Source organism: Ranitomeya variabilis, chromosome 6 (assembly GCF_051348905.1).
Source record: "Ranitomeya variabilis isolate aRanVar5 chromosome 6, aRanVar5.hap1, whole genome shotgun sequence".
Classification (NCBI taxonomy): domain Eukaryota; kingdom Metazoa; phylum Chordata; class Amphibia; order Anura; family Dendrobatidae; genus Ranitomeya; species Ranitomeya variabilis.
The window spans coordinates 547,330,964-547,355,447 of NC_135237.1; the positions used below are offsets into that span (position 1 = coordinate 547,330,964).

Here is a 24,484-nt window from a genome sequence, read left to right on the forward strand (position 1 = left end):
CTTACAAAATCAGCAAGGGATCAAATACTTATTTCTCCCACTGTACGTTTTGATTGCATTTTTGGAGGTAGGTTCGATGACCACAAAAACAACAATTTTGAGGCTTTCGTTTGCTTCTTCTTTACAGCATTTACCTTACAAATTTCAATAAATGATGTTTTGATGGATAGGACTTTTGCAGACCTGATGATCCCAAATGTGCTTGTTCGAGATACCAGAGACAGGTGCTGACTGTAAAACGCAACCGGCCCCTTCCGCGTATGGAGTGGTCTCAGCTCCTGAGCCTATTCTATACTTCCACACCAAATGCACTATAATATCCTACATCAGGAAAACCAGAGGTGATCCTGTTCCATTCTTGACATTCTTGATAAGGCCTATGATTTGCTGCTGCAGTCATGTGATGAACGCGGAACGCCATCACATACACGGCCGCTGACAATCTATTCCAGTCACATGACTGCTGCAGTCAATCATTGCTCTCGGTGGTCAGATGCTGTTGTGGATGTCACTATGGAGGAATACAAAAAATGTGGAATTTAAGAAAACATCAAGAAACATTTTACGTATATATGTAATGAATGCTGCTACTATAACTGGTAAGTGATATCTGTGGTTACAAGATATAGGGTCTTTATGGACCATCACTAACATGCTTGATCATCTACTACACAAGAATATGCATCCTGTTAGTCACGAGTGTCACTAACCTTTCCTTCTCATGTTTGTCATCCATCCTGTTATTCGCTTTCCGCAGAAGGACATTCCTCCCCCACCAATGAAAGACCAATGGATCTGATGTCAGTCCAGTTTCCTTATGAATCACAAGACCACAAAAAAAAACAACAAAACCCTCAATATGGTGGTTGTTCATTTATTACAAGATAAACAGTTTTTTTTATAATTACATTCTAGATAGGAAAGCATTGGGTAAAATCTTAGCCATCAGTGTCAGGTAGCTGCTGCCAAGCAGATGGATAAATAAGGGTTATTGTATATTCACACTGTATTTTTCTGCGGTATTTTTGCACGGAAAATACTGGGAAAATTAATGACAAAACAACAGTCCTATGAATTTCTATTTGAAAACAACTTGCTGTTCACATGTTCAGGCTTTTGAGCTCCTATTAAACCATCCAAGTTTTCATAAGACACCAAATGTTTAAAAGAAGTGACTTCAATTCTTCAGACATTTTCTGCAAGGAAGACGTTCAATACTTTACAATACACCTAGGAGACGCACAGGCATTTTTTTTGTGGGTTTTGCCAGCGTTTTTGCTGCATTGCTTGACGGATTTCAAAAAACGACCTTCAGCCTTGGGTGGGGTGGTCTTGGGTAGGGAAGGCTATAGTTTAGAGGGGTATTCTTATCTCATACATTTTTAGGATCTCCTGAGTATATGCCGCAAGTATGAAGTAGATGCCGGTCCGACCAATTAAACCTGCAACTGTCTCGAAAACGTGGACCTGTCATTTTGGGTACTTTTATGTTGACATGACGGCTGGGACACTTAACCTTGACATGTCTACGCTAATAGACCCTTAGAGAAAAGTTGACCTAACCTACCAATTCCGGTGCCATCAGCAAACTAATATGTATGCAACTAATCACCTAACCACATGCTAGGTGAAAAATTACTGGGGGTACAAGTATTGGGCCACCAGTCGGCATAACAGCTGTGGATGGGCCTAAACCACCATCTCCATCAATATCTACCCTCTACCTGCCTTGGTTTATGTCTTTATGTGAGGACATCGATGTATTTGTTAATTTTAATCCATTTGCAGTCTGTACTTTTCTCCGTGGGTGTAGGAGTTTATGTTTCACTGACTTAATTTACAGTCCCGTACTTCTATATTTTCTGAAGCCATTACAAGGAGCGGAGAGTGCTGTGTCTGAAAATGACAAAAAAAAAAAATCGATCATGCCAAGAATGTTGCCTCCTGCTTCACTGTAATACACAAGACAAACACATTAAATCCACGGCAAAATGAATAATTCAGCAGTATAGTGTACGCAGGCCTATGGTCATAAATTATACTCACATGTCAATTCTCCCGGGAAGTAGGGGCTGCAAGAAGACCCGAACAAATGGGCACTCTTACAGTAAATTTCCATCTAAATCTAAAATGTATTTTGTTATATTCATTCTTTAATATATTTCAAAAGTTTCTGGAGCTCAATTTTTCTTTTGCAAAGCTCCAAACCCCTTATTTAGACATACATGTAAAAATAATATACTGTCCGCCTGTATCTGCCACCAGTGGGAGCAAAGGATTTTTTTTTCTGGTGTAAATGTCGCTATTTCTCCAGAATTCGGCAATGTTTTTCTTTTATTCCGGCTCTTTTCTGTTCCTCAGATATTCCATTTGCCCTGTAGGTAAATTTAATCCACGCCCACTTGGCTAAAAGAAGTATAAATATATACAGGGAACAGGAGAAGCGGAACATCGCAGGGACAAAAAAAAAACTATGCCAGATTCAGGAGAACAGCAGCATTGACACTTGATAAAAAATTGTCATAGAATCATAGAATGTTAGCATTGGAAGGGATCTCAAGGGTCATCGTGTCCACCCCTTATTAATGGGAAGTAACATGTCCTCTTTAAAAGTGATAGCTATCCTTAGGACAGATGCACAATGACAGTGCGCTCTCTGGCCGTCTCTGTTCTAATATTGTAATGAGCTGGCAACAGAGGGCACTGTTAGGTCACGTTATAAGAGGATTATCGAGCAAGCAGAAACTAACAGTACCCCCATCACTTTTTTCACTTTTACAACTGCAATAATTCTTACTGTCTCTCTTATTCATTCCTCTCTGGACTATTGCAACTCTCTTCTAATCGGTCTCCCTCTTACTAAACCCGCTCCTTTCCAGTTCATCCAGAGTGCGGCAGCCAGGGTCGTATTTCGGACCAGTCACTACACTGATGCCTTCACCCTGTGGCAGTCATTACACTAGTTACCCATCTGCTACAGAGTACAATATAAACTTCTCTCACTCACCCACAAAGCTCTCCACAGTTCTGCGCCGCCCTATTTCTGTGCCCTCATCTCTGTCTTTCACCCTAACAGTGCTTTCCGTCCTGTAAATTGATCTAATACTAACATTCTCCATAATTCAAATCTCCTACTTCCATTTTTAAGACTTCTCTTGTGTTGTGCAAGTTTTCTTGAATGCACTACCCGAAACAATTTGATTAATAACCAACCCCCACATTTTTAAACGTGCTCTAAAACTGCATCTCTGTAGACAGGCCTGTCACCTCAGTTCTTGAACCTAACTCTTCGCTGTTAGGCTGTTGAGCGGATCACGCAGCTTTATATCATAACCCCTATTTATTATAATGAAGCTGGACCATACATGACAAGCACTTTTTACCTAATACCCTATTTCCTCATAGATTGTAAGCACGGCCATCACTCCTCCTGTAACTGGCTAACTATGTGTTACTCTGTAAAGTCTTTATCGTCTGTATATATCTCAGCTTAATTGTAAAGTGCTGGGGAATATGTTGGTGCTATATAAATAAAATTTTTATTATATGCAACAAGCGCCCCCTAATGGTGGCTGCAAGAGTGTCTGTTTTGCATTATTTGTTTGCGTTCTGTGTTTTTTGCCATCATTTGTTATACTTTTATGCAAAAAAAAAGCAGATGGAGTTTTCCCAAGCGTTTTTCACCAGAAATGCATCAGTTTTAATGTTTTTACTGAACACTGTTCGTCTTCATTGATTTAACTCAATAGGTTTTATTTTATATATACCAGATGGACATGCTGTATCCCCCCCCTTAGTTATTGCTGTGCTACACTAGCTTGATCTAGCACACTCCGGTTACAAAGTTCTCAGCTATCTGCAAGATCAGCAAGCGTGGTGAGCTCCTTTCTTGCCTTCATTCTATACAAGGTGTTAGGATACCAATGCAAAACATATGTGAAACCATAAAACATTTTTAGAAAATGATCAAATAAATTATTTAGTGAAAAATGTTTTTCATGTTTGAAAAAATAGTTGCTATTCTGGACAAAAAAGCTGGATTCAAGTATGAAGTGCAGCCCTGAACTAAAGGTTACATGAGTTCCTGAAAAAACAGCAGGGGGAAGTTGAATTGGTCAGGCATTGTTTATCTAACATATTGGTAGGACAATGTTTACTTTCACACATAGGTGAGGCATTATTTACTTTCACAAATTGGTGGTGCATTGTTTCCTTTACAAATTGGTAGGGCTTTGTTTACTTTTGTATATTGGTAGGGGATTGTTTACTTTTGCACATTGGGCATTGTTTACTTTCTCACACTGGCATGACTTTATTTATTTTCACACATTGGTAGGACATTGTTTACTTTCTCACATTGGTAGGGCATTAATTATTTTCACACATTGGTAGGGCATTGTTTAATTTCACACATTGGTAGGGCATTGTTTAATTTCACACATTGGTAGGGCATTGTTTAATTTCACACATTGGTAGGGCATTAATTATTTTCACACATTGGTAGGACATTGTTTACTTTCACACATTGGTAGGGCATTGTTTAATTTCACACATTGGTAGGGCATTAATTATTTTCACACATTGGTAGGGCATTGTTTACTTTTGCACATTGTTAGGACATTGTTTACTTTTGCATATTGGTAGGGCATTGTTTACTTTTGCACATTGGTAGGGCATTGTTTACTTTTGCACATTGGTAGGACATTGTTTACTTTTGCACATTGGTAGGGCATTGTTTACTTTTGCACATTGGTAGGACATTGTTTACTTTTGCACATTGGTAGGGCATTGTTTACTTTTGCACATTGGTAGGACATTGTTTACTTTTGCACATTGGTAGGGCATTGTTTACTTTTGCACATTGGTAGGGCATTGTTTACTTTTGCACTTTGGTAGGGCATTGTTTACTTTTGCACATTGGTAGGGCATTGTTTACTTTCACAAATTGGTAGGGCATTGTTTACTTTCACACATAGGTAAGGCATTGTATTGGTCAGGCTCTGTTTGCTCTAATACAAGTAACTAATTTTATTATACTGTGCTAATACTAACAGTTATGCTCATGTGAGGATACTACCTTGCAAAGGTAGACACAGGAACGCTTCTTGTGCAAGTCACCTGCGGTTTATTACAGCACAGCATAAAACATGGCAGGGTTTAACAAAATAAAACAAAAAGATAAAGCCAAAACAAAAGATAAAGTATAGCAAAGTCCATGTCTCACCTGCAGAAGACACTGCAAGTCTTCAGCTCCACCTGGGGCCACCATCTGGAGACCTTCCTCTCCAAACATACAACACAGAGCAAAAAAGAAACAGCGGCTGAACATTTAACTCCTCAGCCACTCCCTTGAGGTAGTGATATGGTGAGTAGGCATCCCGCCCATCTCTCACCTACTCACCAAAAAACCCAGTCCCTTATTATAGCTGGTTAACCCCCTCAGCACATAACATGCTGGAGAGAAACGTATGGGTTTTTAGATCACGGAAGAAAGCAAACTTCGTGACGCATATTTCCCCTCACATACAGTTCGGTGACCCCATTACAGTACTGAGACATTATGGTTTAAACTTGGGAATATCCAAACAATAAATGTGTTTCAGATCCTTTTTTTTAACCAAAATTGTTGCAAAAACTGATGGTAGTGTTTTTGCTGCTTTTTTTGCACTTATTACTTTCTATCAGTTAAAAAAAAAACAGCAAAAATGCTGAAAGAATTGACATGCTGCACTTTAAAAAAAAAACAGCCATTTTCCAATCCATTCAGGGAAAAAAACAAGCTTGGTCATGACATTTCTGAAATCCCATAGGTTTTGCTGGCTCTGTAAAAACAGATTTTAAATTGCAAAAAAATGCAGCAAACAAACCCAACAAAAACGCAACGTGTTTCCTTGAGGATCACTCCCTGATGGCTAAATAGACTAGGTTTACACACCGGGAATAGAGGGCCATATCTAAGGAATGGAGAGGCACAGTAACTAAAGATAAACTATGTCAGGTTCAGGAGAACAATGGCATTTACAACATCAAAATCAAATTACATATTTATGGCAAGTGACAGATGCGTTTTAAGGAAATCCTTATCGGGATTCCCATGTTTGGGAGTGGCACCATCACTATGAGATCAGAGCGATTTTTGCAGCCTGGGTGACACAGCGCTAGATTGAAATCTGCAGCATTTTACATGCTCATGAATTATGGCAGACTGTTGGCTCCTGCGTCAGAGCTCATTACCTTCACATCTGTCAGTAACTGGACACACTCCCTGAGGAAGCGCCTAGCAAAGAAGTGATGGCTGCCAACTGTGAACCTCTCCAACTCTGATCCACAAGCAAAATACAAAGCGGGGGCCAGAGGTGTTGTGCTCGCCTGCAGTGTGTCAATGGCAGTGCGCGATGGATTCATCGTAAAGAGATTTTATAGAGCCCTAACAGGGAAGATTATATTATATAATGTCCATCGTCACTCCACCTTTCTGGTGTTCCAGTGCAGTTATAATAAAAAAATGAAGCAAATCTGTAAATACTGCAGCCTTCATGAAAAATATCTTATTATAGCTTTGAGTCCGCAGCTCCTATGGTAACCTATGTGTTTCTATGGTAACAGACTACAAACAAACCCTGTGTAGTCTGATGCTGCAATCATGCTGCCTTCCAACCCTTTTCATAATGGACACCAAAAAGCACAAGAGACAGAACCTGGGCCCCCCTTTGTACTTCTGTTCACCGGGTTCCAAACAGCAGTAAAGGCAGTAATGTCCTGATGGCAACCCTGGATTCACACATCCAAAGAACCAGAGACTCTCTACAGGACAGCAGCCAAGACATCATGGCTCCATCACAAGAGACACGGATTTGTCATTCTACAGGATGCCAGCTTGGGGACCATGGCTCTGGCTGAAAGAATGTAGATCTGCTCCATTGACCATCACCGAACGATGGATAAATTTGGAGTAATCAGGATTTGGACCCACTGGTTGCCTGAGCCCCATGGATACGTTTGTGGGGGCCAGGAATGAGACCCGCTGGTTGTCTGGCTCCATGGAGATGGAGATGTTTGGAGAAGCCAGGTTGGGACCCTCTGGACACCTGGCCTCTTACCTCAATAGGCTGTCATCTTCCTAAGCTTCAAAGGTTGTGATGGCTAGCACTCAACTGAGGTGAGGGTGACGGTGCTAGTGAAGGGAACCAAAAGTTCCAAAGTCACTGAATATGAAGATCACTGCACACGTACACGAGAGAGGTATGCTTGCAAGTGGAAATTTATTTATAGTGGTTTTGAGGTCAAGCGACTGGTAAATTTTGACGTTTCGGCCAATACATGGCCTTGGCCACAACGTTGCTAATATGCAGAGTTAAGTCTCAATTCAAGTTTTTCAGGTAAGGTACTGACGACAGGTTATGTCCATGTAGCTTCCATAGAAACTCAAATGATTAGGGCTGAGGGATTTTTCTTTGGAACAAATGGAGTAGATGGCTATCACGGTCGTGTGCCGTGGTACCACGCCGGTCACAGCACAAGACAAAGGATTTCCAGGACAGACAGACAGACAGACGGAAAAACCCTTAGACAATTATATATATAGATAGCCAAAAGAAACAATTCTACGTCTATGTGAGTAATAGAGTAGAGCGTATCAGACATTTTGCTACTCCTGAGCAGTGACATCACATCCCCTCTGATCTTTATTAAACCCAGCTGACCGAGGAATGAGAATCACAGCTGCATCCAAGCTCGGTGACAACATGTGGCTGACACCTCCAAGTATCTCATACGAGGATACCTATGATAACTACGTCAGCAACGCATATGAGCTGGTGGATCCAGAATCTGACAAGGAAATTAGACCAACTATCTCCACACACTATACTTCAATGACATCAAGGCTGAAGTTGAAACTTCATAGTTTTGAACGCTTCTCAAGTTGGTCATCCGCTGTACGAGCCTTGGCTCGTCTTACTCACATCGCTCATTGCTTTACCAAAGACAAGTGATTAGGGTGACACAGCTGGCACATGTGTAGGGGTCTTATCACCAAGGTTGTGCCCAGCGATGACGGAAAGACTCAGAAGGTAGAAGTCAAGGTAACAAAAGGGGATTCAACTCGAATCTTCTTTCGCCCAGTCACTGAACTTGTGCTACTTTAACCGAAGGAGTACGTCACAAGAACTGATCATTATTACTGGACTCCACCATGGCGGGGGGCATACCCCAGCTGTGTTAGAACATAAAACTCTCTGTGTGGAACCGGACTTGAACACTTCCCGGTGGATTAAACCTTACCATTGGATTGTTGGGTTGGTGGAAGAGTTGGCTTGTTGCTCCTTTACCAACCCGAAGATGGGTTTTTCTATTGAACTCTTATTCATCTTTTATTTCTTATTCAAGGAGTATGTGTCATCGCTCAAGTATGGACTTAAATTGTTGCATTATCATTGCATATTGTTTTCTTCTCTCTCCTCTTTTCAGGTTCCATGACAGCGTCGGACAGCAACGACTTGTCACCTCATACAGAGACATTGTGAAACCTGAAGATTTCAGATGGGGAGTGTTGTGTCCCATGAATGGAGCAACTTGTTATATATTCGCTAAGTTATGCATTGCATTCTGCTGTTGCTAGGGAGAAGCCCTGCCCTTTGAATTTTTTCCCTTCTCTTCTGTAGTTGATGATGTCTAGCCTCTGCTCCTCCCTTCCTTTCTCATTATCAGTTTGCTCTAGCAATTTTTGGATGTACATGTGTACTTCTTCTGTTTGGATTACTCTTTCCACGAAGTGCATTGTGCTTAAATACAAGATTTCTGAGAAAATCAACTCTGTTTCTCCTTGTCTTATTGCAAGTCAGTGTGGCTGAGTTGGAACTATCTGAGGACGCATCGCATGTGAGTACAACAATCATACAGTTATCTAAGGGATTGATGGCTAAGGATTAAGAGACTCATACTGCCTTGAAGAGTTAGAATACTGACATTATTGCTTGTTCCATCTTGCCATGGCTGGGGCGTGCTCGCACTCCTTCTCTAGAGCCTCTATTTCTGCCCTTTTGCATGATGCTTCTGCTGCTGCGTTTGCTTCCAGTGTGTCCATTTCTGCCTTTGTTTGGCAATGGCAGATTCTATCTTAGTGACCTCAGCTTCTGTAGGAGGTACTATTATGTTTTATGACGGGAAAAGGTTAAAGCATTTCTCAGTTTTTATCCTTAACCCCAACAAGGAAGTATTAATATTTCCATATGGAATTTCTTGGTACCAGACTCCAGAGTAATGAATGATTGACGGCACTGGAAGCTGTACTGGAAGAACCATGGATACAAAGAGGAGAGTGAGATTATAATCCAGAAACAAAGAAAAGATCAGGGTCAGAATCAGTATCATGGTCCGTAATCCATAACAATAGAACGCTCCTTGGTTTGCAAGGTAGGGATTACAGCAACTTGAGTCTCAGCAACCCTCCACAGCTGTTGATTGAAAGTAAGGAGCTGTGGCCTCAAACAAGAGGATTTCAGTGTAGAGAAGAACGGTAATTACAGATCAAGAAGATCATTTTAACATTTTTTTCCAAATTACAACATTTTTGTTAAAAGTGTTATAGCATGAGAAGTGTTAAGAACGTGATCGCATTCCCACCAGAGAAACAACACACTAAACCCTACTAGTTCCTGTGCAGACTAGAAATGCACTAGCTGCTCAACTAAAAAACACCACCTTACTAAAAGGCTGTTAAGGGTTTTCTCGTATCTCCTGAGGAACAAGAGGGGAGTCTGCAACACACTACCATCAAGTGGAAAGGAAAAGGTGGAGTAGGATACAAGAATCCAAAGTGGGAAACTAAGACAAACTAAAATAAGGTGGAAGGGTGAACGTTAAGGAGAATGAAAAATGAAAGAAACTAGAAAGACCTCCCAAGAACCTAACAATAGTAAAAGGGAAAGGTGCTGGGAGGGAAAGCAAACCTACTTGCAGCAAAAATACAACTGGAGTTTACCTAGCAAAGTAAACTCCTAAGATAAAGAGCTGTAACTCTTAAGCATACATCCACTTGGAAATATAGCCAGCAAGGAAGTGCAAAGAAGGGATACTATATAAAACCCCACCCAGAACGAGATAGAGCAAACCAAAATGGGAAAATAGAAAACGCCTGGAAAGGAGCAAACCAAGAAGAGAGAATAAGGACAAAGGAAGAATCAACATTTGGACGGGAAAGGAAAAGAGCCATAGCTCAACAGGCAGAAGAACTGACCACGAAGATACTGGTTTCCGAATTGAATCCCCCAACTGAACCATGACAGGAAGTTAACAACAGGTTCTGCTGTTCTTGTGACCTCCAGCGATCAGCAGTAATCAGTGGATGAACTCTTTGTAATTGTTTAGTTTTTCTGCAGCTCCTCCACAGGAGTAACTAAGTATTGCAAATTTTCATTTTAAATAAGTAAAGCTCAAATGTACTCCAGAGTCCTCCAGAGCAAAACTGGGGGGTCATAAATGGTTTATTTTTCTGTTTTTACTCTAATATTCTCCAGTACGGTATTTGAAAATGGATTTCCTAAAAAGAGGACGTGTCACCAGGTCAAAATAGCAGTTATTGCATTTTATTATTTCCGATTGCTTCCCTTTTTCGGCTATAAGCTGCGGCCACCACCGTCAGGGGCTTACCTACAGCATTCTGTAATACTGTAGATAAGCCCCAATGTAACCTGAAAGATACATTGGGGGCTTTCAGGTTACATCGGGGGCTTATCTACAGCATTATAGAATGCTGTAGATAAGCCCCAAATGCTGGTGGCCACAGCTTACTGTATATACGAAAAAGTAGATGACAGATTCCCTTTAATATTAAGAATGCAGAAAGAAAAACAGAAAACTTTTCAAAGGTCCTATTGAAGTACTGGGTGTATATTTTACCTTGAGAATTTCAATAAAGTTCTTATAAGGGAAAAAAAATTCTTAATAAGTGATTTTTGTGCTGATTATAATAAACCTTTGTGTAATTACTATGATTAATAATTATAATTAAATTTCCGTCCTGGATTTAATTTAGCGTATTATAAGAAAATATTGCTTTTAGGTTAGATTTAACCCTCTGATTGCCAATAATATACCAGCATACTGGGAACGCTGCTCTTTGTCCAAGAGGGGGCAGTACCAATGAGAATGAAAGAGATCGAGCATGCAACATGGTGGGTTAAAAGTGCTCCGTTCTGGTGTTCGGTTGGTGTCTCAGGGATCAGACCCCCACAAATATAGAAATTCTGAAGTTCTGAGCAGAATACACCTTTAAGTAATCAGACAGTTGGGACCTGAGACTGACCTTTGTCAAATTGCAGACACAAGGTGACTTACGCCTGTATTGTTATGAGGCCAAACATGTTGGGACGTTGTGCTATGTACTAATGGAGATCTGCAGTCTTTCTGTAATTGGAAACTATTGCTTTAATTACACATTTTATGGTTAACACCATTTTTATATGAGATCTCCAGTGAATTATCATAATTTGCCGTATGAATTCTCACCTGAAATCATAATGTCACTGCAGTTTACGCTCCTCCGTGCATTGGCCTGGAGTTTGCACAGTACCTGTGGCTTGCATGCAGCTGCACAGGGCACAGTCTGTTGTATTTCCTGGGCGTTTTCCGCCGCATTACTCCTATGGTTCTCCAGCCTCCCGCTTACAATTTGGAATGATCAAACATCAACTACAGCTTCTGCTAGATATAATCTGGCCACAAATTCTATGTGATTTCTCTTCATCGCAGGACATGTAATAACCAGACCTCCCACCTGCAATAAAAGATTTATAAAATTAAGATGATGAAAAGAACCAGCAATATTCGTTTCTGAAATGGAAGTTAGGTTTGACATGCCAAAAATTTAAAAAACATTGTTGATGTTGAGGCTCAATTGTTCAGCAGAATACAGCCCTTTATGTGCTGCTTCGGAGATGGTAGTGGAGTGGGCCCCCTTACCTTTTAGGCCCCATTGCACCGGCACAGGTTGTACCAATGCTATGTACACTCTTGCCTCCTTTAAGAAGGCCGGTAACGCCACTCCTTGTCTCATCAAATGGCGAGGTTGCGAGGGGAGTGTAGGAGAATGGTGGATAAAGCATATCCATACATATATAACAGAATACGAATACGTTCTTCTCACACTGAGGCATAGCACTTTTAGTGGTTACCGTTATTCTAAGTGGAGCTACGTGCTTGGTGGTTTTAGTCATAGTAGATTAATACACTTATCCAGTTGCATCCACTGTTTTTACCTGTATCTTGCGTACTATTACTGGTTTAGAAAGACTACAACCTAAAACAACGTCCTCCACTTATGTGTTAGTTCGTAAGGATGAACAATCCTTTTACATGCTGATGTCATGGCGTCTTTGGTGGTCCATACAGCTGCTAGGATTAGACTTTCTTGGACTATGACTCTTGACCACTCACAGCACACCAAGAAGGAGAAGTCGTGGAATGATAAAAATCACTGGTTGTATACGCTACTGATCTGTAAATGGTTACAAAATGGGAACAAATTTTCAAAACATCTTGATTTATTCTGTATAGAGTATAAGCGTCACATGCAGAAATCCCTTGGCTGCTATCACTGAGGTCATCAGAGGAAGGTTCTGCGGTGCTGAATGCAGTTGGGAAAATCATTAAGATCTGCTGCTGGCAGCTCCTGTGTAATCACCGACCAATGAAATCCCAGATGTGCTCTATGGTAGACAAGTCCGTAGACTCTGCAGCCATGGGAGCACGTTTAGGTCATCCAAACTGTGTGTTGAAAACAGCTCCTGAGACACTTTGGAGAAATGTCTCCTGTCCCGAACACCTGGGACATCATCGATTGGTGATGACACAGGAGCTGCCAGCAGCAGATCTTGATGATATTCCCAATAGCTCAACCGAGCCCTCCTCAGACTACCATTAATAACCTCACTGATAGCAGCCAAGACGGAAAGTGCCACATTTCTGCACGTGGCTCATACTTCAGACTGAATAAATTGAGATGTTTGTAAACTTTCCATTTTTCATCATTTGCAAATATCTAACATCTCCATCCTATGATTTCCATCATTCCACCACTTTTCCTTCTTGACGTTCCGACTTTAATTTTGAGGAGTGTAAATACTCTAGTTTGGATCTGAAGGACTCTTCATCACGTCACAAATCTTTCAGATTGTCAGGTTGCATCCACTGTTAGTTTTTACCTGTATCTTACGTACTATTACTGGTTTAGGAAGACTACAACCTAAAACAACGTCCTCCACTTATGTGTTAGTTCGTATGGATGCAGAAGCCTCTTGCATGCTGATGTCATGGTGTCTTTGGTGGTCCATACAGCTGCTAGGATTAGACTTTCTTGGACTATGACTCTTGACCACTCACAGCTACAGCTAAGTGTTTGTTTGTTACGTACCACCAACACTTGTTTGTTATCTTTAAGAGCAGTTCCCAATAACACAGTTCAAGTCCAAAATCCATACGAGTACTACTTAACTTGAAGTAATCGCACACAATCATGTAGAACATGAGCTCTTGTAGTACTTTACATCATCCAGATCTCTGGGTGACAAACACAATGTTCTCGATTCCATGAGGAGGATCCCTACAGATTCTGGGTGCCAATACCTTTTCTTTATGGTACAGCACCTTTAGATATGTCCTCTTGGTCCTCCAATTAAGGCACAAACTCTCAGTCACTCTAGGTTTCTATCTGGCCTTTGACCAGGCCTTGGGACAACTAGTCAATAGTTTGCTTAACTTAGACACACTTCAGCCCAAATAAACAATAGTCTCCCTTAGCCTCACCAGCCTGTCTCTCTCATGTGTAACTCCTCTTAGGGCTTCCAGCCCTACGACTACCCTCTCTTTCACCCTTCACAGTGGTAAGCCATGCTTCAGTCACTCCAATCCCTCAGACCACTGGCTTCCTGCTCGATGACTGAGTAGGTCCAGACTTCCACTCAGTCTCATAGGTTGTCTTACCATCTATGAAGCATGCGCTTATATGGATGCACCTTAGCTCCATCTGAAGACGCTGCAGGACATCAACTCTGATGTCACTACACTCACTGTCAGTTCCAAACAAGAGTCTAATTTAATGGATTCTGATACCTCCTGCTAGTGGCGGGCAGTGACAGAAGAAGCCCCTGTGCAAGATCAGTATGTGAGTTCTGTAACGTCCAATTGTTCATCATAATGCACACCTTTATGGGCTGCTTTGGAGTTGGAAATGAACCCATTTATCTCTTGGACCCTTGTGTGCCTGCAGGTTGCACCACTGGTATGTCCGCCATTGCCTCGTACACCTACCTCGTACCATTCCTGGTCTCATCCAATGGCGACTTAATTTAGGAAGCTCCTACTGTTGGGGTTCATTTGCAATAGAGAGTAGTAAAATAGTAAACTGCAATGACACAATGTGCAGTCACATCAGTAACAAGATTTTACCTTGCAGAATTTACCGTAAATTTATGAGGGGGGGGTTAAAAAAAACAAAACACCAAGCCGAGGCCATAATGCAGCACAGTTTCCCATTTAGTAACATTGCAAACCTTGAATAAAATGCTAAAATGCAACAACCGCTCTGCAAAAATCACCACCGTCATCATTGACACTACAGCGCTTCAGCAGCTTCCAAGTGAAGGGGGCGCCTTTAATTGTTTATTTATTTTTAATGAATGGAATAAAGGTCTGCCAATATTAATTCAAATGTTGCATGTTCGCTATCCGACTGTGTTTCGGGGCTTCCAGCAGGCATGTGTCAAAACTGCAATTTAATTAGTAAACCGCAGCAACCACATAAGCTGGCACAGCCTGGAATATTAATCATCGGCCTGCTGCGAGTGTTGGCAATTCTGGATTCGGCAGTATTTATTTCATGCTTGAACAATCAGAGGGTCACATCGAGAAATTACTTCAAGGACCCAGACTTCATGCAACATTGAAGTCTGGATAATCGTGACTCGGATATTAAATCGTATGAACAGAATTGCTCTTCATTATCCGACACAAAACACACAAACTCACACAAAAATAGTTTATTTAGGAAAAACCCTCCCCAACACTTTCGATGGTTCACCAATTATTTAAAAAAAAACCCCATGCAGGTCTGCCGTAGGCCAGGGAGTCCAACATAGTCCACAAATAGAAACCTGAAAAATATAAAAACAAGAGACTATCCCTCTTTCATCAACTTATTAGAAAGCAAAGTTCCCACGCAGGTCCGACATAGTCCAGCGCTTCCCACGACGTTCCTCAATTTCGAGCATCAAAGGCTATCGAGTCTCCTTCTGAGGCTGCATAGGTTTTGAGCAGTAGCCGCTCACAGCTCTTGCTGCACTCCGCGAGAACCAGTGATTATGATGAGCTGTGGCGTCAATAATGTTACTGATGGCACCGGTCATTCATATTTCCCCTGTGTTCACTATGAGAAAGCCGCTATATGACATGTCGGCTGGTGGCTTATCTCCGGGAGAACAATGAGATTAGAAGTTCAAAATCGGACATGCATCTCTCCCGAACATGAATCGGCTGGTGCCCTCCTAACCGCTAGACCATCGACCCGTTTTGTTGATATTGACAGGTTCAGCTGATGGTGGTCTAATGTGTATGAGGACCTTTAGTCTCCTTTTGCCGATATGGACTCCTCTTGCAGTGGCCACGATATGTGACAGACCATCTTAGTACCCCACAAATGGCTTTCCAATTCTGGACCCCCTGCAAAAGCAGTAGGGTCTTGCAACTCTACTTACACAACTCCAATCAGTGGTGGTAGACTGGCTCCTTATAGCAAAACTTCTCTCTAACCACATGGCAGTAGCTAGTCCAGGCTGAAGACAGCACAACACACATCTGAGATGACCGAGAGCCATCCATAGATGTTCCAATAGAGCCAGTTTTACACGGACAATCCAGTGAACTTGGCCACAAATCGGGTTTACATCCAAAAGTGGAAGTTTTGGGAGGGGATAATATTTTCTGGGCAATTTGCTTGTTTCCTGAATAAAATAATATAATCCCGATGACTTTAGGACTAATTCCAATCCACTTCTTAAATTTGGAGACAAATACTACAACCCTTTCCAGTACACATGCAAAGTCTGAAGCAATATAATATGTTTATTTTTTGGCTGGAGGTACACGTTAAAAAGCAATTATGATTATTCTCCACAGTGTAAAATTGATAGCACATTGGGGTACGATGAAGCAATAATAACACAGTGTGAATATATTAGCTCGGGGAAACTGAGATACAGTCTTATCGGAAATTATGAGGAAAATTTCCAATTTGCAAAATTATAAAGATGGGATCAGTATGGGGAGTTTTCATTAAATCCAATGACACGCTGATCTAAAACTGTAGATCTCCAACCCCTCTAAAACTACCACTCCAGATGGACGCAGGTGTTTACGGGCTCCAGAGTCACTGTAGGGCTCCTGTCTATATGGCCCATGGATATCTGTTCAGGTCATTATTGGCCCTTTGAGCCCACCAGATAGAAAGCCATAGGTAGTTTTTTTAACAGGCTGTTGTTAACCTCTTGGAGACACTGCTATTTTTGGTTTCTTGCTTTTTTCTTCTTTGACTTCCCAGTGGCATAATTTTAATAATTTTAATAATTTTTCCATACTCATAGCCATATGGTGACTTGGTTTTTGGGTCTTGAGTAGTAGTTTCGAATCACATAATTTATTTTGCCATTTAATGTACCTGAAAATCAGGAAAAGAAATTCAAGTAGGACAGAAGTAAAGAAAAACTATAAAAATTGCTATTGTTTTTTTTTTATTAGTCCAAGAGGTTGGTCCCCGGCGGCTTTTCCCGAACTGGTCCCATTAAGTTACAGGTCTATCATCCTATACACACAAGTAGGGAGAGACCTGTCACTCAAGGGGAGTGGGACGGGAAGAAGCCTTCAATAATCTACTTCTTAGAATAGTCCCCCGAGCAGCATAGACCCTGGCCGACATTTAAAAATATGTTTTTTTCCAAACATACCTGCCTGAAAGTTTGTAGTTACATAGTTATTAAGGTTGAAGGAAAACTTTAAGTCCATCTAGTTCAACGCATAGCCTAACATGCCCTAACATGTTGATCCAGGGGAAGGCAAAAAAACCCCATGTGGTAAGAGTAAGCTCCACCATGGGGAAAAAAATTCCTTCCCGACCCCACATACGGCAATCAGACTAGTTCCTTGGATCAACGCCTTATCAAGGAATCTAGTATATATAACCTGTAACATTACACTTTTCCAGAAAGGTATCCAGTCCCCTCTTAAATTTAAGTAATGAATCACTCATTACAACATCATACGGCAGAGAGTTCCATAGTCTCACTGCTCTTACAGTAAAGAATCCGCGTCTGTTATTATGCTTAAACCTTCTTTCCTCCAGACGTAGAGGATGCCCCCTTGTCCCTGTCACCGGTCTATGATTAAAAAGATCATCAGAAAGGTCTTTGTACTGTCCCCTCATATATTTATACATTAAAATAAGATCACCCCTTAGTCTTCGTTTTTCCAAACTAAATAACCCCAAGTGTAATAACCTATCTTGGTATGGCAGACCCCCCAGTCCTCTAATAACCTTGGTCGCTCTTCTCTGCACCCGCTCCAGTTCAGCTATGTCTTTCTTATACACCGGAGACCAGAACTGTGCACAGTATTCTAAGTGTGGTCGCACTAGTGACTTGTATAGAGGTAAAATTATGTTCTCCTCATGATCATCTATGCCTCTTTTAATGCATCCCATTATTTTATTTGCCTTTGTAGCAGCTGCCTGACACTGGCCACTGAATATGAGTTTGTCATCCACCCATACACCCAGGTCTTTTTCATTGACGGTTTTGCCCAGAGTTTTAGAATTAAGCACATAGTTATACATCTTATTACTTCTACCCAAGTGCATGACCTTACATTTATCCCCATTAAAGCTCATTTGCCATTTATCAGCCCAAGCTTCTAGTTTACATAAATCATCCTGTAATATAAAATTGTCCTCCTCTGTATTGATTACCCTGCAGAGTTTAGTGTCATCTGCAAATATTGAAATTCTACTCTGAATGCCCCCTACAAGGTCATTAATAAATATGTTAAAAAGAAGAGGGCCCAATACTGACCCCTGTGGTACCCCACTACTAACCGCGACCCAGTCCGAGTGTGCTCCATTAATAACCACCCTTTGTTTCCTATCCCTGAGCCAGCTCTCAACCCACTTGCACATATTTTCCCCTATCCCCATTATTCTCATTTTATGTATCAACTGTTGTGAATTCCGTTCTCGAACTCCCTCCTGTGGTCATGAATGGTACTTCGGTGAGTTCTGTCCGTGGACTCCCTCTGGTGGCTGTGAGTGGAGCTGCTGGTTCTGAGATTCCTTCCCCACCTGCCCTCGTTTAGGGCTAGGCTGGATTCTCTATTTAACTCCACTCAGATCGTTACTCCATGCCAGCTGTCAATGTTCTAGTACTGGTTCAGATCTCTCCTGGATCTTTCTGAGGACCTGACTACTCCAGCAAAAGCTAAGTTTCGGCTTGTTCATTTGTTACTTATGGTTTTTCTTGCTAAGTTCTAGTCCAGCTTGCTATCTTGAAACTGCCTGGCTAGCTGGAAGCTCTGGGGGTGCAGAGTGGCACCACCGCACCGTGAGTCGGTGCGGGGGTATTTTTTGCACACTCTGCGTGGTTTTTGTAGTTTGTTGTGTTGACCGCAAAGATCCCTTTTCTATCCTCAATCTGTTTAGTTAGACTGGCCTCTCTTTGCTAAAGCCTATTTCATCCTGTGTTTGTGATTTCCTCTTAATTCACAGTCAATACTTGTGGGGGGCTGCTTTTACCTTTGGGGAAATTTCTTTGAGGCAAGTGAGGCTTTGTTTCCTTTCTTTAGGGGTAGTTAGCTCTTGTGAAGAGGCGTCTAGGCAGAGTCAGGCACGCTCCACGGCTATTTCTAGTTGTGTTGATAGGAGTAGGGTTTGCGTTCAGCAGAGTTCCCATTTCCCCAGAGATCGTCCCGATTCCGTGTTTAACTATCAGGTCATTCCTTGTGCACCTAACCACCAGGTCCATAACAGTACAGCTGGCCCACAAAGTGTTAATGCATCTCAATAGAGGGAAAAGAGAAGTTCTGAGACCATTTTTTTTTTCTCTGCAGTGTGTTTTGCCTTTCTTTTCCCCTTAAACTCTGGGTGGTTCAGAACTCAGGTGTGGATATGGACATTCAAGGTCTGTCCTCTAGTGTAGATCAACTCGCTGCAAAGGTACAAAACATTCAAGATTATGTAGTTCAGAATCCTATGTTGGAGCCTAGAATTCCAATTCCTGATTTGTTTTCTGGGGATAGATCTAAATTTCTGAGTTTCAAAAACAATTGTAAACTGTTTCTTGCTCTGAAACCCCGCTCTTCTGGTGACCCTATTCAGCAAGTGAGAATCATTATTTCTTTGTTGCGTGGCGACCCTCAAGACTGGGCATTCGCCCTGGCGCCAGGAGATCCTGCATTGCGTAATGTAGATGCGTTTTTTCTGGCGCTGGGATTGCTTTATGATGAACCGAATTCTGTGGATCAGGCAGAGAAAATTTTGCTGGCTTTGTGTCAGGGTCAGGATGAAGCGGAGGTATATTGCCAGAAGTTCAGAAAGTGGTCTGTGCTTACTCAGTGGAATGAGTGTGCCCTGGCAGCAATTTTCAGAAAGGGTCTTTCTGAAGCCCTTAAGGATGTTATGGTGGGGTTCCCCACGCCTGCTGGTCTGAATGAATCAATGTCCTTGGCCATACAGATCGATCGGCGCTTACGTGAGCGCAAAACTGTGCACCATTTGGCAGAGGCCTGAGCCTATGCAATGTGATAGGACTTTGACCAGAGCTGAACGGCAAGAACATAGACATCAGAATGGGCTGTGTTTTTACTGTGGTGACTCCACTCATGCTATCTCTGATTGTCCTAAGCGCACTAAGCGGTTCGCTAGGTCTGTCACCATTGGTACTGTACAGCCTAAATTTCTTTTGTCCGTTACTCTGATTTGCTCTTTGTCATCCTATTCTGTTATGGCATTTGTGTATTCAGGCGCTGCCCTGAATTTAATGGACTTAGAGTTTGCCAGGCGCTGTGGTTTTTTCTTGGAGCCCTTGCAGCATCCCATTCCTTTGAGGGGAATTGATGCTACGCCTTTGGCCAAGAATAAGCCTCAGTACTGGACCCAGTTGACCATGTGCATGGCTCCTGCGCATCAGGAGGATATTCGCTTTTTGGTGTTGCATAATCTGCATGATGTGGTCGTGTTGGGTTTGCCATGGCTGCAGGTCCATAATCCAGTATTGGATTGGAAATCAATGTCGGTGTCCAGTTGGGGCTGTCAAGGGGTACATGGGGATGTTTCATTGTTGTCAATTTCTTCCTCCACTCCTTCTGAAGTCCCTGAGTTTTTGTCGGATTACCGGGATGTATTTGATGAGCCCAAGTCTAGTACCCTACCTCCTCATAGGGATTGTGATTGTGCTATTAATTTGATTCCTGGTAGCAAGTTCCCTAAGGGACGACTTTTCAATTTGTCTGTGCCAGAACACGCCGCTATGTGGAGTTATATAAAGGAGTCCTTGGAGAAAGGGCATATCTGCCCGTCGTCGTCACCATTGGGAGCAGGGTTCTTTTTTGTGGCCAAGAAGGATGGTTCTCTGAGACCTTGTATAGATTACCGCCTTCTTAATAAAATCACGGTCAAATTTCAGTACCTTTTGCCTCTACTGTCTGATTTAATTGCTCGGATTAAGGGGGCTAGTTGGTTCACCAAGATAGACCTTCGAGGGGCGTATAATCTCGTGCGTATTAAACAGGGCGATGAATGGAAAACAGCATTTAATACCCCAGAGGGCCATTTTGAGTACCTGGTGATGCCATTCGGCCTTTCTAATGCTCCCTCTGTGTTTCAGTCCTTTATGCATGACATCTTCCGAAAGTATCTGGATAGATTCATGATCGTATATTTGGATGATATTTTGGTCTTTTCGGATGATTGGGAGTCCCATGTGAAGCAGGTCAGAATGGTGTTCCAGGTCCTTCGTGCTAATTCCTTGTTTGTGAAGGGATCTAAGTGTCTCTTTGGAGTTCAGAAGGTTTCCTTTTTGGGTTTCATTTTTTCCCCTTCTACTATTGAGATGGATCCTGTTAAAGTCCAAGCTATTTATGATTGGACTCGGCCTACATCTGTGAAGAGCCTTCAGAAATTTCTGGGCTTTGACAATTTTTACCGTCGCTTCATCGCTAATTTTTCTAGTGTTGTTAAACCGTTGACTGATTTGACCAAGAAGGGTGCTGATGTGGTGAATTGGTCCTCTGCGGCCGTTGAGGCTTTTCAGGAGTTGAAGTGTCGTTTCTCTTCGGCTCCTGTGTTGTGTCAGCCAGATGTATTGCTCCCTTTTCAGGTCGAGGTTGATGCTTCTGAAATTGGAGCAGGGGCTGTTTTGTCTCAGAGAAGTTCTGATTGCTCTGTAATGAAGCCATGCGCTTTCTTTTCAAGAAAGTTTTCGCCTGCTGAGCGTAATTATGATGTTGGCAATCGGGAGTTGTTGGCTATGAAGTGGGCATTCGAGGAGTGGCGACATTGGCTTGAAGGAGCCAAGCATCGCGTGGTGGTCTTGACAGATCACAAGAATCTGACTTATCTCGAGTCTGCCAAGCGGTTGAATCCTAGACAGGCTCGTTGGTCGCTGTTTTTCTCCCGTTTCAATTTTGTGGTTTCGTACCTTCCGGGTTCTAAGAATGTGAAGGTTGATGCCCTTTCAAGGAGTTTTGTGCCTGATTCTCCTGGGGTTCCTGAGCCAGCTGGTATTCTCAGAGAGGGGGTAGTTCTGTCTGCCATCTCCCCTGATTTGCGGCGGGTGCTGCAGGAGTTCCAGGCTGATAGACCTGACCGTTGTCCAGCGGAGAAACTGTTTGTCCCTGATAGATAATAATAATAATAATAATAATTTTTATTTATATAGCGCCAACATATTCCGCAGCGCTTTACAACTTATAGAGGGGACTTGTACAGACAATAGACATTACAGCATAACATAAATCACAGTTCAAAACAGATACCAGGAGGAATGAGGGCCCTGCTCGCAAGCTTACAAACTATGAGGAAAAGGGGAGACACGAGAGGTGGATGGTGACAATTGCTTTAGTTATTTGGACCAGCCATAGTGTAAGGCTCGGGTGTTCATGTAAAGCTGCATGAACCAGTTAACAGCCTAAGTATGTAGCCGTACAGACACAGAGTGCTATTAACTGCATAAAGTGTATGAGAACACGATGCAAGGAACCTGATTATGTGTTTTGTTTTTTTTTCTACTTTTAATAGGCCACACAGGGATAGTTAGTTTAATGCGTTGAGGCGGTAGGCCAGTCTGAACAAATGCGTTTTTAGGGCACGCTTAAAACTGTGGGGATTGGGGATTAATCGTATTAACCTAGGTAGTGCATTCCAAAGAATCGGCGCAGCACGTGTAAAGTCTTGGAGACGGGAGTGGGAGGTTCTGATTATTGAGGATGCTAACCTGAGGTCATTAGCGGAGTGGAGGGCACGGGTAGGGTGGTAGACTGAGACCAGAGAGGAGATGTAGGGTGGTGCTGAGCCATGGAGTGCTTTGTGGATGAGGGTAGTAGTTTTGTACTGGATTCTGGAGTGGATGGGTAGCCAGTGTAATGACTGGCACAAGGTAGAGGCATCGGTGTAACGGTTGGTGAGGAATATGATCCTGGCAGCAGCATTCAGGACAGATTGGAGCGGGGAGAGTTTGGTAAGAGGGAGGCCGATTAGTAGAGAGTTACAATAGTCCAGACGGGAATGAATAAAAGAAACAGTAAGAGTTTTTGCAGAGTCGAAAGTAAGAAAAGGGCGAATTCTAGAAATGTTTTTGAGATGCAGATAAGAAGAGCGAGCCATTGATCGGATGTGGGGGGTGAATGAAAGCTCGGAATCAAGGATGACCCCAAGGCAGCGGGCATGTTGCTTTGGAGTAATGGTGGAACCGCACACGGAGATGGCAATGGCAGGCAAAAGTAGGTTAGTAGAGGGAGAGAACACGAGGAGTTCAGTTTTTGACAAATTCAGTTTCAGATAGAGGGAGGACATGATGTTAGAGACAGCGGTAAGACAATCACTGGTGTTTTCTAAGAAGGTCGGAGTGAAAGCAGGAGAAGAGGTGTATAATTGGGTGTCATCAGCATAGAGATGGTACTGGAACCCAAATCTACTGATTGTTTGTCCAATAGGGGCAGTATACAAAGAGAAGAGGAGGGGGCCTAGGACTGATCCTTGAGGAACCCCAACAGTAAGGGGAAGGTGAGAGGAGGAGGAACCAGCAAAACATACAGTGAAGGATCGGTCAGAGAGATAGGAGGAGAACCAAGAGAGAACGGTGTCCTTGATGCCAATGGAGCGGAGCATAGTGAGGAGGAGCTGATGATCCACAGTGTCGAATGCTGCGGAGAGATCCAAGAGAATTAGCATGGAGTAGTGACCATTAGATTTAGCTGTTAGTAGGTCATTAGAGACTTTAGTGAGGGCAGTTTCAGTAGAGTGTAAAGAGCGGAAGCCAGATTGAAGAGGGTCGAGAAGAGAGTTATCTGAGAGATAGCGGGTAAGACGGGAGTGGACCAGGCGTTCCAGGAGTTTAGAGATGAAGGGAAGATTAGAGACAGGTCTATAATTAGCGGCACAATTTTGGTCGAGGGAGGGGTTTTTTAAGTAATGGATGTATGATGGCATGCTTAAATGAGGAGGGAAAAATACCGGAAGTGAGGGAAAGGTTGAATATTTTTGTTATGTGAGAGGTGACAGCCGGGGAAAGGGACTGGAGGAGATGTGACGGAATGGGGTCACTGCTGCAAGTGGTCGGGTGAGAAGATGCAAGGAGCCTGCTTACTTCTTCAGTAACTGGTTCAAAGTCAGAGAGTGAACAGTTGCAGTGGGGGAGGGAGGACAGTGCCTGGTATGAAGAGATTGGGAGATGATTTCCAGTCGAATGTGCTCAATTTTTTCTTTGAAGTAATTGGCCAGATCGTCAGCGCGGAGATCTGTGGTTGGGGCCTGCTCTCTTGGGTTGAGTAGGGACTGGAAAGTGTCGAAGAGACGTTTAGGGTTATTGGACAGTGAGGTGATGAGGGTGTTGAAATAGGTTTGTTTGGAGAGGTGAAGGACAGAGTTGTATGTTTTTAGCATGAACTTATAATGGATGAAATCTTCGGGTAGATTAGATTTTCTCCACAGACGTTCGTCGCACCTGGAGCACCGCTGCAGGAAACGTGTTTGCAGCGTGTACCACGGTTGTCGCCGTCTGTGTCGAGTTGCTCTATGTATAGGAGGAGCAGCTTCATCCAGGGCACTTTGCAGGGTTTCATTGTAATGGTTCAGAGCAGAATCAGGACATGAGATGGAGGAGATTGGGGCCAATGAGGACTGCAAGTTCTTCATAAGTTTCTGGGTGTTAATGGCCTGTATGTTTCTATAAGT

General features: G+C 42.5%; 1 long non-coding RNA gene across 1 annotated transcript in view; it reads right to left on the reverse strand.

The window, feature by feature from the left end:
* Nucleotides 1-1,121: 1,121 nt before the first annotated feature.
* Nucleotides 1,122-24,484, reverse strand: part of LOC143781605 (uncharacterized) — a 112,231-nt gene continuing 88,868 nt past the window's right edge. Inside the window, exon 3 of the long non-coding RNA XR_013216774.1 lies at nt 1,122-1,896. This is a non-coding gene — a long non-coding RNA (uncharacterized LOC143781605). The remainder of the gene's footprint in view (nt 1,897-24,484) is intronic.